Genomic DNA, 17311 nt, shown 5'->3' with positions numbered 1-17311 from the left:
AAATGTCACTTTTAGAAAGTAGGCATTTTCTTACTTTACCATTCTGTGTGCCTCTGACTGTTTGTGTATTCAGTGTCTGGTGTTTGAGTGACAGGAGCTGGTATGTGCATTCACCCTAGACAGTCACTGGGGGTGTTAAGGTGTGCCCTGTCTTGCCTGGTCTGCATTAAGAGCGGTTTGAGGAGTTGTTCTGCTCCTGAATAGGCTGTGCCTCCTTTTTCACAATGATGTCTCAGCCCCCTGTGGTCATGCTGCAATCAGGGAGGACGGGACTGGTTTTGACTGGGTTCAGAGACCCGTACTCAAAGAGACCAAGACATTTTGGGCTATAAGTAGTACACCTAAAACCACAGGACTTTAGATTGCTTCAAGGTACAAGAGGACCCTGCCAAGAAGAAGAGTGACTGTGTGAGGAGCACTAGCATTTCTGTGTGAGCGGTGGGTTAGCCTGCAGTAGATGCTTCTGTCTGCGGTGGAGGAAAAGTACTGAATCTTCTTACTCTGATGTTGTATCCTGCTTGAGAAGAATGTCCAAGGGCTTGTGTGTGCTGGCCTCCTGTTAGAAGTCTCAGGATTACAAAAGACTTGCTGGATCTAAAAATAACCTGCCTGGAAGGAGGTCTGGAAGCTGTGTGAGGAGCGCTGTCCCTGATTTGTGGGGGGTGGGACAGCCTGCAGTTGTTGCTCCTGCCTGGAGCAGAGGAAGGACTCAACTGTTCTTTTTTTTCCAATTAGCCCAACTGCCCATGGTGAGTGTTGTGTTCTTCACTTATGTTTGCGGAGAAGGGAGCGCAGGGTGAGCGTCTAATTTTTGCATATTGAGCGCATCATGTGCCTTATTTCTGGGCCTTGCAGCTCATGGTGAGCATTTCATTTTTATAATAAAAATGAGCCGGCCTGTCTGGGCCCGATAGAGAGCAGGAAAAAGCAGAGAGTGGCCACCGGACTGCCAGGCGCTGCCTAGCAACCGGTCAAAGCGGAGTGCGGCCCCACCCGATTCCTTGGAGCACGAGGCTGCACTGTCTAGGAAGCACTGGCATTGCCAGGCAACCAATGTGGCCACCTAGAGTTTCTGAAGTCACTGCCAGGAAGCTGACAGGCCATGCATAGCAGAGAGGAGCAGCACCTCCTGCCCCCGAGACAGCGGGGAGAGCTCTGCATGCGGCCTGAACGGCGTGAGGCCATACATGGAGCTGAGTCCGCGCAGCCCCATTTGCCTGGTGCAGCAGCTGCCCTATGTGGTAGTGGGAGGCAACATTCAACAGACTGGGGGAGTCTGGCCATACATGGGTGACCTCAAGAAGTCACCTTGCCGAGGAAGGTGGTCTACCCCTTCCCCTGTCCTGACGCTTGCCGGGCGGGCATTTCTTTTTGCAATATTGAATCCCCTTTGCCGGAGGCAGCTGCACAGCGCGTCTGTGTTTACGTAGACCGAGTGAGGTCCCCGCCCTTCCTGCAGTGTGTGCGTCCACCCTCTACCCTTGCAACACACTGGGAGGGTGTGCAAAAGGGTTGCAATGGATGCCCTGGTCCTTAAGGGCCACAGTTAATCCGTAAGGGAGTGCCATTTTTAGCAACACACACAACTACTGCAATTAATGAGGTAGGTGTGCAGGTGTTCCTGTCACCAGAGCGTTGTGGATTTGGTAACAGGGTTAATTCCTGGGCCTTATTAAGTATTGTGGCATTTTTATGTCCTTATGAAATTATGTATATTGGGATCATATGATGCGTAGAGTGATGGTGTACGGCGTTTTTCATAATGTTTTCATGACATGTGCAGCCATACCAGTATTTACTTTATTGTACTGTTATGTTTATGACAATGTCCAGTGGCAAAGTGATTTATGATCTATGTTATGACTATGACAATGGCCTAGTTGGTGCAGTGATTTATGTGAATTCGATCTAATGTGCTTTACATATTACAGAGTGATTTATGGTCTATGTGTCTTATATATAATACAGTGATATTTTTATATAATCTTGTGTGGAGTCTCTTTTTGTGGCGTGCCTAGTGTGTCATTGGTGTGTGTGTGTTGCGCAAACTCTTTACTCATTGCCTCTGGGTTAAGCCTGACTGCTCCGCCAAGCTACCAAGGGGGTTTCTTGTGTGTGTAACTCCCTTACCCTGACTAGAGTGGTGGGTTCTGCCTGGCTTAGGTGCATACCCTAGCCAACCAGAATCACCATTTCTAACAAGTAGCAGCTGCAAAGACTAACTTTTTCACCTCCAGTAAGTGCTTCATGGTCTGCAACACCCAGGCCTGACTTTCAAGGATAGTAAGATAGATAGGACTTGGAAAACCTGGTGAACAGGGGTAAGCTGCAGCCCCGCCAGGCCAAAATAGAGACTATTATGGCCTGGGAGCCCCCAAAAGCCAAACTGAGGACAGGACATTCTTGGGCCTCACTGGAGGTTTGTCAAGGGATATAGCACCATTGTTCCTCCTTTGACAGAACTGACTTCTAAGAAGCAGCCCAAAAAAGTGATTTGGCCAAAGGCCCTCCAAAAACATTTGACTTACTGAAGCAGGCGATGTGCACAGCCCCTGTGCTCAGGGCCTCTGACTTCTAAAAGGAGTTTATCATTCAAACAGATGCATCAGAACTTAGCATAGGGGTAGTTTTATCAAACCTCAATGAAAAGGGCCTGAACCAACCTGTAGCCTTCATATTCAGGAGGTTACTCCCTAGGGCAGTGGTTCCCAAACTTTTGACTCCTGAGGACCCCCATTGAGTCACCACTGGAAGCCGGGGACCCCCAAGCAATTTGTAGGATTTAAATTTCAAACATTAAAACAGTAATTCGAAAAAAATATAAACAAACGTGTGCACACAAAACAAATACTCAAATTACTAAGGATTTTAGGGGCATATTTACAAGTCCCAATCGCCATGGGAACATAACTTTTTGCGATGTTCCTGTGGCAATAGGGGCTTTGCCTTATTTACAAGGCAGCGTTAAGTCACTTATTGTGGATTAACGCTGCCTTGTAAATAAGGACCTTTCACGCAATGCTTAGTGTGAAAAAGGTGGCCAGTGGGAGTTGCAGTGGGCGTTTCACTCCAACAACTATTGATTTTGATGCTGCCCTCTATTTACAAGGTCTGCTTAAATAGGAGACCGCACCAGAATTAAGACCATGAAAAACCTGGTCTTAACTTGGCGAAATGCCTTATTTCTCCTCGTTTTTAGGTCTCGCCTGAGCCAGTGCTTTAGCACTGCTCTCGCGAGAGCTTTTGTAAAAGGGGGATCTGGAAGTGCAAACTAGTGCTTTTCAGGCCTCCAAATACAGTGCATGTGCGCTGGGCACGCGCACCATTTGGCAGCCTGAAAAGCACTGCCTGATCACTTTCGCGGCCGCTTTGATGTCCTCAGTGAGCAGCGCGGCCACTGAGGACATCAAAGCGGCCGCGAAAGTGCTCACCATTTGCCACCCCCTTCCTGTTAAATCGAGTCGCAGTCTTCAAAGAGACAAGGATCATTGCAGGCGTTGGCCGGGATGTGTTAAGCAGACGCTTGACATGTCTGTCAGAGGGGCTGCCAGGCCTCCTCCTGCGCGGGGAGCCGCCTGTCTGTCATGGCTCTCGGCGGGGGCCGGGGTGAGGGCTCGCAGTATCCGTCTACATCCCCCGGCCGGCCTGCCAGTCCACGGCTGACAGCGCGGGCAGATGATGCCATCATGGCGCCCGGCTCTGATGTGCCACTGGGGGGCCCATGTCACTCTTCGGGGAAGCCAGCTAAAGCCATTGTAGGCCTGCACAGCCCATGTTTCACTTAACACCCGCTCACCTTTTGGTATTAGAGGATGCAATGTGATAGGGACGTCGCAGGCGGGGAGTTTTGCCGTGTGCAACTCCTGGCTGACTCTACGGCCCTACAGATCCTTCACTGATCTGTCACAAATTGACATCACCGATTGCAGAGCTGCTCATTTCTGTATTTCATTTCGGATTGATGAACGTAGCGCTTTCATGCCCTTCAGCTTTGGGGAAGCGCTTGCCCTTTTATGTTCTCAGTTTAAGCTACCGGGAATTTAAAGCTGTTTCAAAGCACCGTTCTTCGAATTTGCATGTAAAAGAGGGAGTACCGAACAGAACTTCAGTGGGGAAGTCGACATGCGCAAAAGAAGGCTATTACAGATCCCACAGCCGAGATCCAGTCAAAGTGTACGTTTCACCTGATCGACGTAGTTTGAACATCTGCAGAACGCGCCTTGAAGGAGGGGCTTGGCTCCCTGCTGACATGCTAATGTATAGAAAAATACAGATGTGAGCCATTATCTATCTCCGCTCAAAAGTAGGAAAATACGAAATCACAGAGACGATGTGCAGAGCGTGAAGTCCCCCTTGTGGCAATGTTTTTACACAGACACAAGGTGTTAGCAGAAGCCGTGGGTGTTAACATATCCACAATAGGTTTTAAGGTCGCTACAGTTCGGAAATATACATCAGCCTGGGTGCTGGTTTGCCAGCCCGAGTTACCCCTGTTATGTTTGGACTGCTGGCAGCAGGCAGCGTAGGTTGGAACTGGACCCAGTGCTGACAGGGCCTTGGAATGAGACCAGGAGACGTGGGGTGGTGTTAACTCGTCCCCGGCCTGGGTTCTTCCTTCACACCGACACCGCCCACAGCCTGGGAGTATTTATTAATTTGTGCACGTGACCAAGAAGACAATACCACTTTTCATATTACCAACAGTGGCTGCCCTTCCAGACCCCTGCTACATTATTGCATTATCGACTAATCCTGGTCGCTCAAGTTACATCACTGGAGCCACACAACATTCCTCCTCAATACAAAAAGCATTTGCAATGCAATAGGTCTCGCATTTACGTGAGTTTGAGCTATTGACATTGCAAATGACAATGCCTTTTATTTTTGTTTCCGTTTAAAAAAAAAAAAAAAGAAAAAAGGCATTGTTATTTACAATGCCAATAACTTAAACTCACGTAAATGCGAGACCTATTGCATTGCAAATGCTTGTTGCTTTTTCCAACGGAAAAAGCAAAACACCTTTGGTTGTTTATGTGCAGGATGGTGACCCTTCCTGCACATAAACAATCTTTAATAAAAATGACATTTTGTAACTTTCATGTGTGCTGCATTAGGCAGCACACATAGAAGTGACAAAAAGGCATTACAAAATTGTTCATGTGCAGGAAGTGGGAACATAGCAGCATCAGGATAATAATAGACTGGGAATAAACATATGTTGCTAACTTTTACCATGCAGTTTGCAAGCAGCTCTTTGACAGTTTATAGGACACTGTGCTAGATTACGATTGTCCATTATGAATTGCACAGAGATAAAAGAATCTCTGTGACAAAATCATTAGCCCACTGACCTAGGTGCATAAAATACTGTTTTTTAAAATGCATTGTACACATTCTTTGCAGTAGGTATATTAACCCTCTGTGTCACATTAGATAAGTCAAAGCTGCCACTAGACAAAACTCTCATCTCTCTCCAGCAGGTACATTAATCACTGGCATTTTCTTGACACTTTTATAGTTGCTCGAAAACTGCTAATTTTACAAGGAACTTTGCAGTGCTTTTAAAACTGCTGCCTGCGGACCCCCTGGGAATGTGCCATGGACCCCTGGGGGTCCTCGGACCCCAGTTTGGGAAACACTGCTATACAATATACAGAAGCATACCATTGGAAATTTGAGCATTTACCCCTCCAACATCAATCTTTGTCACTAAATCGGCAACAGTAAAGGGAAAAGGTACCTAATGCAAAGACAGCCTACAGGAAACATTTATTTAACCTTTTAAAGCATCCAGTGCCTTTTTATGAAGGTTTGTGACACTTTTACTCTGCAGTCATGTCACTTTTTGTGACACAACGGCGGCACAAATAATTTGCCAGGTTGCGCCATATTTACTAAGTGACGTTTCTAAGCAGATGCGTCACTTTGCAAAAGCCTGCGCTACATTATACCTGCGTCAGGTATAATGTATGCAGGGTGGGCGTTCCCACATGAGAATACCTTGTAGAAGTGGCGCTGTGAAATTTATAAGATTTCACTGCGCCACTTCTAGGATTCTACTGTGTCACAACCTTACACCTGCCTCGCAGCAGGCTTAAAAGTGACGCAGTGCAATCAGAATAGGACTCCCACATACATTGATGGAGTTGCATCATGCTTACAACACAACTCCAGCAATATATGGGGTTTGCGCCAACAGTTAAATCAGGAATCCTGACGTATCTGTCATCCCTTGCGACGTACAATAAATACGCTGCATCCATCGTGTCCCAAGGAGGGTGCACTGAAAAGTGTTGCATCGTTGCTTTCACGCAGCAATGCAACACTTTCCATAAATGAGGCCCCCGTTTGGGATCTAACAGCATAACCATCACATCTAGGCCCGGATTCTGGTGCAAAACACAACATTTTTCAAAGTGCAAGATGCTGGTATGCGGAGGCAACCAAGAGACTAGTGCTTTATATATCAGAGTAAACAAAGTGACTATGGCAAAATTTGACTTGTGCGTGATATTATAAAATCACTTCACATAACATAATATCTTAGTATATACTTTCCAATGCCTTTTGAATTCACCAAATTTTCCAGTACCTGACAGTTTCCTTATTTAATAACTTTCTGTAAAACCTATTGGGTTTTTTTTCAGGGTAACACAAAAGATAACATTTTCCTTTAAACAACATTTTGAGATTAGATTATTGGGCACTTGAAGTTTGTGCTCCAGCATTTTTAAATTGACTAATTAGCCCTAGGAAATCCCTATGTTGGCGAGGCACCAGTGCCTACATGTCTGAGAATACTCTAACTTGCCACCCATCAGTAAGCAGAAAGGATGTTTTGAGATGGCTCTAGATACAATTGTCTCCTTAATGTGGTAGTCCGCAAAATTTACAATCATTCTTAATTGGTATTTGGCGTTAGATGAGTATTGCGCAGGATCCCGGTGAGGCCGCATTATAGTAATATCCCAGGGGCTTTCTGTAGTATCTGTTCTTTTATCATTGTTTCCAAATACAGCAATGGGTCTGCACGAGCATTGATGCTTTTGATGGGATTTTTACCAGGGCCGGGCTGCCCGTAGCGGGCACCTGGCAATCCCCCGGTGTGCCGCAAGGGTGGGGGCCAGGGACGGACTGGCCATAGCGGGCACCGGGCAATCCCCCGGTGCGCCGCACGGGTGGGGGCCGGTTTTGGGCCCCTGGGAGCCGTTTTTGTTACAGGGCCGTTTTTGCAGCATAGCTGCAAAATCGGCCCTGTAACAAAATCGGCCGAAAACCGGCCCTCGCAAAGAGCTCGGCGGCACCTCCAAGCCCCGGGGGGCCGGCCGAGCACTTTGCCAAGCCGGTTTTCGTTGCCAGTCCGGCCCTGGTGGGGGCCGGTTTTGGGCCGCTGGGGGCCTCTTTTGTTACAGAGCCGTTTTTGCAGCACAGCTGGGGGGTGCGGCCCTGGCAAAGAGCACGGCCGCACCCCTAAACCCCGGGGGGGGAGGGAAGGAAGGCGGCCGAGCACTTTACCAGGGCCGGTTTTGGTTCCCAGTCCGGCCCTGATTTTTACAAAGCACAATTGTGATCTCCTTGCATAGTTCTCTGTTTCATTCATCTTGATTTATGCGGCCTGCAGTTGTTTCTGGAGTACGTTGATACCCGTATCCCAGTGAAGAGAGTGCAGTCCTCCAAATCCGATACTCTCAGTTCAGTCTCTTTGATTTGCTCTGATATTTGTTGCATCATTTCCTCAGTCTTGTCCAGCCTATGATGGACTGATGAAATTTCGTGTGCCTGTGAGGTTTAGAATTCTTGGATTTCAGCAAGAATAGTTTCAAAGATACTCTGGAACTGATGAATTGAGGGTCGATTAAGATCGACTGCAGTGATGCCTTGCAACGACCCATGAATCAATGACGCATTATGGCTGTGGCATTTCATGGTTAGTAGTCACTTCCTACCCAGACTTGCCAGGTATTGGCTTAGATGCAGATTGAGGCAGACAGATGAGAGAGCTTGGAACATCTAAGAGGATGTGCACCATTTGATGTTGATGACAGATATACTGTAACTGGATCGATGTCAGTAGTGATCTCACTTCAGCAAGTCCCTCTGCCCAGTCCTGCTCTCTAATCCCAAATTTCTGTTTTTGAGACTAAAGGATAGTCCTTGGGTTCTTTGTCGGCCTCGTTTGTAGATTTTGCATATACATCATGAACCCTAGTTGAATCAAGTTGACTGACCACTTCAGCAGTTTCTCTACTATCCTGTAGTGGAGAATTTTCAGCATTATCCATATTTTCAGCAAAGGTAGTCATAGCAGCAGCAGCACTTATGAGAGTTACAGTAGTAATGGGGCAGCTGATATAGCTAGAAACACTGGGTACGGTGACTCCATAGTGCCAGTTGATGAATTGCCCCTTTGTGAGGAAGTTTTTTCCCTTCGTGCTGTGATAATAGGTGCAGGCCCTGCCCACCTGTTAGCTGCTTGGTTAAGTGGTGTTTGTAACAGGAGCACTTTATTCCCTCAGGGGCCTCTGCTGCATGCTCCTCTCACCAAGACTTATGACGATCGCATGTAATGGAACAGTGACTGGGCTCTAAGGGGCTCCTCTGGGCCAGCAGGAATGTAGCTTATAAAGCAGGAAGGGAGTGGGGGCAGGGAGCCTGAACAGTGACCCTGTGCTGGGAAGGGCCCGCCTACCGTGTCGACTCCTCGGTACAGAGAGTCTCCCTTACCTCAGTGGGCTGCTTTCCACCTCGTCCCTCATGCTGGATCTGCCAGATGCTAACCCCGTCTGGAGCTCCATGCGAGCGCTGGGTCTTAATTAGGATGCTGCTGCTTCACTGCATCCTCTGTTTGGCAGCGCTGGTAGAGTTTGTTTAAGCTGAGTCCGCTCCATGAAGTAATTACCCCCGCAGATCGAGGAAAGGCAAAAACGCAGGCCTGGAAGCTGCATTCGCCACGACCTCTCTGAGGAGTTAGCAGTAACTAATGCAGGCTGCTCCCTCACTCCTCACTAAAAATGTTGGGGCAGATTTACAAGCCTCTTGCGCCACTTTTGCGTCACTGTTAAAATGGAAAAAGTGACGCAAAAGTGGCGCAAGGGGCTTGTAAATCTGCCTGTCATTGTAAATATGGGGCTGCTACGATGGCTGATATTATTCAGCTCTGACATGATTGTCCTTCAAGAGATTCATCGGAAAAGTAACAACCCAAAAGTTTATATCCCGAAGCAGTACTCCCAAGCATTCTTTGCATCTTTGGCGTTGGCAATGAGGGGGTTGTAATCCATTTGAGTAACGGGATTGCCTGGGGTATAGACAATGGGGCAGATCTACAAGGAATTGCCGCAGCATGGCACCGCAAGCCCATTGGCTGCGCCACGCTGCGGCACTTCTGAAGCACAGGGATGCAACATATTTACAAGAATATGTTGCATCTCTGTGCTTACCCCTGCGCTGGCGCACAAACTGCAGCCATGGCGCAAGGATGCCTGCGTCGCGGGGAGATTGTTTTTGTGCAAGAAAGGGCACCTTCCTGCACAAAAACAATCACTACAGGCATTTTCCTCCTTCAATGTATGCTGTAGAATGCAGCACACATTGAAAGAGGAAAAAACAAGGAGAAATTAAAACTTTTCTCCTCGTTGCTCCTTGCTACGCCACCTCTAGGGTGGCGTAGCATTCACACGCATCTCCAGATTTACGATTTCTCATAAATATGGAAATGTGTCTTGTTCCATGGGTGTTGAGTGGGAACACCCCCAGCAACACCCAGGGAACGCCCCTTCAACGCCAAGTGCTACGTGTGAAGGGGCCGTATTTACAAAGAGAGGAAAAGTCACTCAGGGTGGCTTTTCCTGTCCCTGTAATTATGGAGGAGCCCCCTACGCCACCAGTACATCACGAAAAGTGAGGAACTGGTGGCGCAGGGGGCTTGTAAATCTGCCCCAATGTTATTAGAGATCCCAAAGGTAGATGGCTTTCAGTAAGAGCTTTGGCTCAGGGGTCCCAGTAAACTTGAGAAACTAATATGGACCTGTTAGTTACAAATTTGATCAACTAACGCAACTATATGATATTGCTATGGGTGCAGTAGAGTCCTTTATTATCGGAGAGATTTTAACCATATTCAACAAGGGCGGATTCTTTGTTAGGGCGCTGGGGCTCCGCCCACCCTATTACATATCTCTGGATCATGCCGGTAATTGCTATTTGCAATTATCATGATGGTAATTGCAAATAGCAATTACCGGCATCCATATTTCTTTTAAAATGCTAATTAACACCAGTGGCGATGTTCCTTAGCATTTTAAAAGAAATGTGGGAGCGCCAGTGCTGGAATCGAATTTCTGCACTGCTGTCTGCCTGCGTCAGAGATGGCAGGCAGTCCGGAAGTCAGGCAGACTTCTTGTGACACATGCGAGTGCCCATGTGTCACAAATTTGCTCTAATGTATCTCTGGAAATGCAGGCTGGCATGGTGTCAGCCCTGCAATTCAGTATATCGAGGTCCTTGGAGACCTCACACAAATAACGCAAGGCAGCGTCATGTTTTAAAGCAGCCTAAGCCCTGTACCTCCCAAGGCTGCTTATTACTGGAGGAGCATTATTGTCCCGCCCTTTCCCAAGTCATCCCTATGACAAGAGGAGAAAGGGAAGTGTCATTTATTCTTTTTTTTAAATTCTTTTTTATTACATTAATCAAAGCACATTATATTGTGCTGTGATTAATCACACACCGGTTTATAGTAACATTGTTTAAAAGTTGATTCAGAAGACCAGTCAGCAGACCGCATGATATCCTGAACAGTAGATCCCAACAAGAAAGTTTTGGAGGCCATAGCTCCACGCACAGAATGCGCTCCATACACCTGGGTATCAATACCCGCCTCTTTCATGACATATTTTAACCACCTGGATATAGTAGCCGCAGAGACCGGTTTATAAGGTTTTTGCAGAGCAATTAACAATTGAACCACACCATCAGGTCGTATAGATCTTGTACATTGTTCATAAGCATGCAGACATTGAACTACAGATAGTTTTGCATTACCAGGAAAAGCAGAGGGCCCGATTCACAGAACAAACTTAAGATAAAATCCTAAACTTAGTACCATTTTGGTATTCACAGAATGCACTTACTACTTCTGGTATTCACAGAATGAACTTACTACTTTTGCGATTCACAGAATAAACTTACTACTTTTGCTATTCACAGAATGGATTTACGACTACTAACTTTACGTCCGCACTCGGGCCGGAAATTCCGGCCCGGAGGCGGAGTTTCCGGGTCGGAGGTGGAGATTTTGGCCATGGTTAAATCTCCGCCACTGGCCGGAATCCCCACCTCCGGGCCGGAAGCCCCGCCTCCGGTCCGGAAGCTCCGCCTCTGGGCCGGAATTTCCGGCCCGAATGCGGACGTAAAGTTAGTAGTCGAAATCCATTCTGTGAATAGCAAAAGTAGTAAGTTTATTCTGTGAATCGCAAAAGTAGTAAGTTCATTCTGTGAATACCAGAAGTAGTAAGTGCATTCTGTGAATACCAAAATGGTACTAAGTTTAGGATTTTGTCTTAAGTTAATTCTGTGAATCGGGCCCATAATATTTAACACTTCTTGACAAAGTCTTAGTTCTGACTGTAATATTAAAAGAAACTCCTTCCGGAGTAAATACTCTACCTGTAAGGTCCAGGGCTTTTACATCGGAAGACCGCCGATAGGCAGATAGGTATAGAAGCATCGCTAATTTGCACGATAGTTGTTTCGACGTCAACATGTCATTCTGTGGCCATTTGTCAAATAAGGAAAGAACTAGAGATAATTCCCACAAAGAGGAATACTTCGGTTCAGGTGGGTTCGCAACCCGAATACCCTTTAATAACTTACAAATTACTGGATGCATACCTACCGCTTTGCCATCTATCTGAGAATGACCAGCTGATATGGGCGAACGAAAATTGTTAACCGAACGATACGCCAGACCTTGCAAAGCCTTTTCAGCCAGAAAATTTACAACATGGGGTAAGCCGGCCCCCAAGGGATCCATGTGTTGTTCCACGCACCAACTAACCCAGCCTTTCTAGGCTGAAGAATATAGTTTCCTGGTGGAGGGAGCCCAGGCTTGGTTGATGAAAGACGTAGCTTCGCCCGAAAGGCCTGGCAGTTCCCATCTTTGCCTGAAAGTCTCCAGGCCATCAGAGACAACTGTCCTGCTAACATCATCAGGTGCATTTCTCTGTGAGGGTCCTGGAGCATTGTTGAGGATGACGGAATCATCCTGGGGAAGTTGCAGCTCATTCCCAATAATAGTGGTAACCAAGGTTGTGACTTTCACATGGGGGTTATTAAAATCACTTTCGCCAGATGACGAGACACCTGGGTGTTCACCCTGGCAATCAAAATAAATGGGGGAAAGGCATAATTCAGGCCCTTGGACCAGTCCTGAGAAAACACATCCGTCGCCAGAGCTAACGGATCCGGGCTCCAGCTGAAGAACTTCTCCATCTGTCGATTCAGACTGGACGCAAATAGGTCGGGAGTGGAGTTGCCAATCGCTGTAATCCTTGAGGTGCCTGGAATTCCAGTCCGCTACTATGTTCGACTGCCCTGGAATATTTTCAGCAATCACCAATATCTGATGATTTATGCAGTAGTGCCAAAAATTCTTCGCTATTTCTGCAAGCAGAGGGGACCTCGCGCCTCCCAATTTGTTGATGTACCTCACCACCAAGATGTTGTGCATCCGAAGAAGGATGCAACATGTGAGGTGCCTGGGTGACAGTGCCCATATCGCGAACGATCCCACTAAGAGTTTCAGAGAGTTGATGTGAAGATCGAGCTCATGCAGGGACCATCGCCCACCTGTGGAGAAGTCTCCACAACGCACACCCCAGCCCCAACGGCTGGCGTCAGATTCTATAACTACCTCTGACTGACAGCAGAAAATGGCTCTGCCGTTCCACTTCTCCACGTGACTTAACCACCACTGTATCTTTTCTCTTACTTCCTGAGAGAGGGGAATGACGTCCGTGTAAGAAATACCTTTTGGGAGATGATGTATTTTTAACCTCTGAAGGGCCCAATAATGAAGAGGACCCAGAAAGATTGCTTGTATGGAGGAGGCCAGAAGACCCACGATCCTGGCAATCACTCTGAGTGAGACTGTCTGTTTGGATAACAGCGCGGTGAGCTCTTTGCTGATGAGTTTGAGTTTGGAGCGGGGAAGACTCAACTGCCTCTTCCGAGAATCTATGACCCTAGAAATCCAGAGTTTGCGAGGGAACAAGAACTGATTTGGGTTTGTTGATAACGATCCCTAGGTTCTGCAGAGTAGCTATGGTCAGTTGTAAATGCTGAACGGCTAGTGATGGAGATTGCGCCATGATGAGTATGTCGTCTAGGTAAACTATCATGCGAATACCCTACTCTCGTAGGTGAGCTATCACCAGTTTCATCAACTTGGTGAAGCACCATGGTGCTGAGGAGAGCCCGAAAGGAAGGACCAAGTACTCGAACCACTGGTTCCGCCATTGGAATTGAAGGAAACTGCGGTGAGGAGGAAAGATAGGTATTGACAAATACGCGTCCTTCAGGTCCAGCTGGACCATCCAGTCCACTTTTTTGAGAAGATCCGCCAAAAGATAGATGCCCTCCATCTTGAAGTGCTTGTTAGTCATAAACTGATTGAACTCCTTCAAATTCAAAACTAACCTGTGACCTCCGCCCTTCTTCTGAACTAAGAAAATATTGCTGCAAACACTGCGAGGGCCCTCGTTGCACCGCGCTATTGCGTGTTTCCGCAGCAATTCGTCTAGCTTGGAATCGATAAAATCGCATTCTAGTTTTGAAAAAGAAAGCTGACTGGGCGGTTTGACCTGATAAGGAGTCTGATAGAAATCTAAATGGAACCCCTGAATTGTCTGCAATATTCATGAATCCTGAGAGATTTGAACCCAATTGAGATAGAAAAACTGAGTGCGACCCCCCCAACAGAATTAGAACGTTGTCAGGAGCACTTACCTGCTGAGTCTGGGGCTTGGAAGCCCCCTCGGTGTCCACCTCTGTGGAAACGCCTCTGGTTGAAGCATTGTCTGGTGGGGTAGAAGGTTCCTCCGTGAGTGGAATCCCACTCTCCACGGCCCCTTCCATAGTCTCCTCATTGAGGACCTTAGGAGAACTGAGGGCCTGGTGAGCGTCCTCGGCCTCCCCCGACCTGGCCAGCTTGAAAGACTCGTTTAATGCCAGACTGAGCCTTATCTAGCATTGTGAAGGTGCCCACGTACTTGGAGACATCCTTAACAAAGCGGCAGCGCTCTACGAACAGGTTTCCTCCTGCTAGGGGCCCTGTTTCCGCTGCCGTCAATTCTGTGAGGTGCGAGTCCATCCACATGAGATGTGACTTTCGCCGTTCGGTAGATAGAGCACAATTCATGTTACCTAAGAGGCATATGGCACGCTGGGTCCATCCTGCCAATACGTCCGGATCCACTGCAGTGCCCGACTCTTGCGCCTGCAAGGCCATTTATAGGATCTTAGCAAGAGGGCCGGCCACGTCCAGGAGCTTGTCCTTACACCCTCGCCAGGCCCTATAAATACCCTGCTTGAGGTCCTTCGCGAACTTCTTGAGGAAGGTGAGTAAGCTTGCGTCGATATCTGGGGTTTCAGCTACCTTGTCCGCAATGTCTGGCCCTGGGCATTCAGAGCGTAATCTATTACGCACCTCCATATCAAAGTTCCTTCGGAGATTATCATGCACATATGCCGCAACTTCCGGCGCTGGAGCCCAGTCTGAAGACCTAGGATGGACTATGTCGGCAGGATTGAAAGTGAAGGGGGTAGTCATAGTTCGGGATAGGTCTTGCTCCACGTGTTTTGTCTTCCTTGCCTTCTTCTTCAGGGGAGCCTCATCAGGGGTGTCAGTCCCTGTGGTATCAGTTTCCGTGTCCGTATCAGTGTCTGGAGACTTGGCCTTACAAGAAGGGGGCAATGAAGAGAGAGCGTCAGCATGGGCCAAGATGCAGCCTGGGGCCCACTGCCCGTGGTATCCTTAGCCGGTGTAGCAGGGGTAGCAAAGCCGTGATGTTTAGCAAAACGCTCCAGTTGTTTAGTTATCGGCGTCAAAGCAGCAGCCAATGCTTGCTGCACAGTCCCGGGGACTGCCTTCTCCACGGCCTAATTCACGGACTCTTGGACAGTAGCATCCAGAGCCTCCACAATATTAACTTCCAAGGGAGAGGTAGACACTTCTTCTTCATATAGGTTATCATCCTCACAGCTGACCCAGTCCTCCATTGCAGGGTAGAACCTAACTGCTGGACAGAAGAGGAGTAAAGGGGGAGCCAACTCAAAGCACACCAAACAAATGCCTAGCTCTTCAGCTAACAGCTGTATAAAGTTCTTGCAGCCCACAGGGCATATGGAGAGCCAAGAGATCAAAGAATTTAAGGAGCCTGTGCACACTCCAAGGCCTGAGATTTTTTAAAGCCATCATAGGTGTAAATAGGATCTCTCCTCCAAAGAAACTCCAAGCAAGTGAGCTCCAGAGCAGTTCACGGGCGAGAAACATTGTGCGTAGCCCAATCCTACTAAAAACTTGTCCAAATGGGCTACGCATGAGGGATCACGTGAAAAAGGCTCTCAAAGACGCGCCGGCAATGAGGGCCAATCACATGAAATTATATGCTGCCGATTGCAGCGCTGAATTCATTAGACCTTTAAACTGCCCGACTGGGCTGCCCACATGAAAGGGAACATCCGCTGCTTCGCGGGGAATCAGGTGAGCGCTAACGCGCTAGAAGCACAGCGTAATATATGCACTTGATTAAGGGATTAACACTGCAGCGCGAGCCGCGCACATCAAAGTCGAACAATTGAAAGCAGCAGTGTGTTGCGTGCAACAAGTAAATGACCTAAAATAACAGCATACATAAGCGGCATATATAAAAACCTTTTTCAAATCATTAAAATGCCTTTAAATATGCAATCAAGCACAGTAATCATGAGTAAACTTTTTGGCACGTAACTTCCTGTGTGAGCAGCAAAGAAAGAGGAGGATTTCCGGTTATGGTGGCTCTTATAGGGTCTTTCAGGATGTGATGTGCAAAATATGCATCATGGGAAATGTAGTTTATTTACATAATAAAACGTTTTCTTTGGCTGCTGTGAGTGGCAATAAATAGAAAGAGAAAGTATAATCCGAAGCTTCCGGTCCTTTAATAGAATCGGACATCTACGGGCAGCATCCCAACTGTGGCCTTATCTCACCAACCAGCAGGGCAGACTGGGACAGAGCCTCCAAACAGCCAGCAAGGTAAGTTTAAAACACTAAATATTTTATTTCACTGATCTTCCTTTTCCCGTTAGCATATTCCATGTTTAAAATGCAAACTACACAGAAACATGGTGTGTTTTATTTAATTTGCTGCAATGTTGCTCTAGCTAATGGAATCTAGCTCAGATACAGAGTGCACATCACAACTGCCTTGCCTCTTAGTGCTCTAATGTCACTGTCACCAGGGTGGGGGCAGGGGCAGAATGATTATAAGTTAATGTTTAAGCAAAATTAATTAATGCATCTCAGAGCAGTGCTATTGTGTGCCGTGATAATGTCAAAGCTTCTACATGTTACAGAAATACACTTTCACATTGTGAAGAGCATGCAAGAACCCCGCCCCAAACCCCACTTACAAATGTTGGGCTCACTCTCTTCGTCGCTAGCAATACGCCGCACCACTTTAAAAATCTGAAAACAAAGAAAATCTTTACTTTTATAGAGTCTGACTTCCAGTTAATAGATCCATGGTGGGAGAGCCATGCTGGATAAGCTCAATACACTTGCAGCTCCCAGCGTTTTAAATCACGTTCATGATTGAACTTTTTTATAGTGTCTCAGGTGCTTAAGAGGGGGGGGCTCTGATATCTGAGACAATGCTTTATCAGACTCACCAATCTTAATTATTATTGAGCAAGATTCTGGTATTAAGGAGAGGTCCAGATGGCAGTTAGAGAAGACCCTACTAACAAATCATAAGTAGGTGTCAAATATGAAAGGTTCTATAAAGGAGTTTTTGGGGCTGAATTGCTCTTTGGCATTAGGCTTTGTAGTATGGTACACCATAGCAGGAGGGTATATTATCTCATATAAGGGTAGTCAGAATAAACAGCAGGAGTTAACAATAAAGGATTTACAATTGGCAATAAATATAGCCAGAGAGACCTGCTGTATTGAGGTAGGGGGTCTCGATCTCTCTAAAAAAAGTTGGAAAGGACCAAGCAAACTCTTTGGGCCTTTTTTGTATTGGGGAAATATGAAGCTCAAGGGCAT

Source organism: Triturus cristatus, chromosome 5_2 (genome assembly GCF_964204655.1).
Source record: "Triturus cristatus chromosome 5_2, aTriCri1.1, whole genome shotgun sequence".
Lineage (NCBI taxonomy): Eukaryota > Metazoa > Chordata > Amphibia > Caudata > Salamandridae > Triturus > Triturus cristatus.
This window is presented reverse-complemented; position numbering follows the sequence as displayed.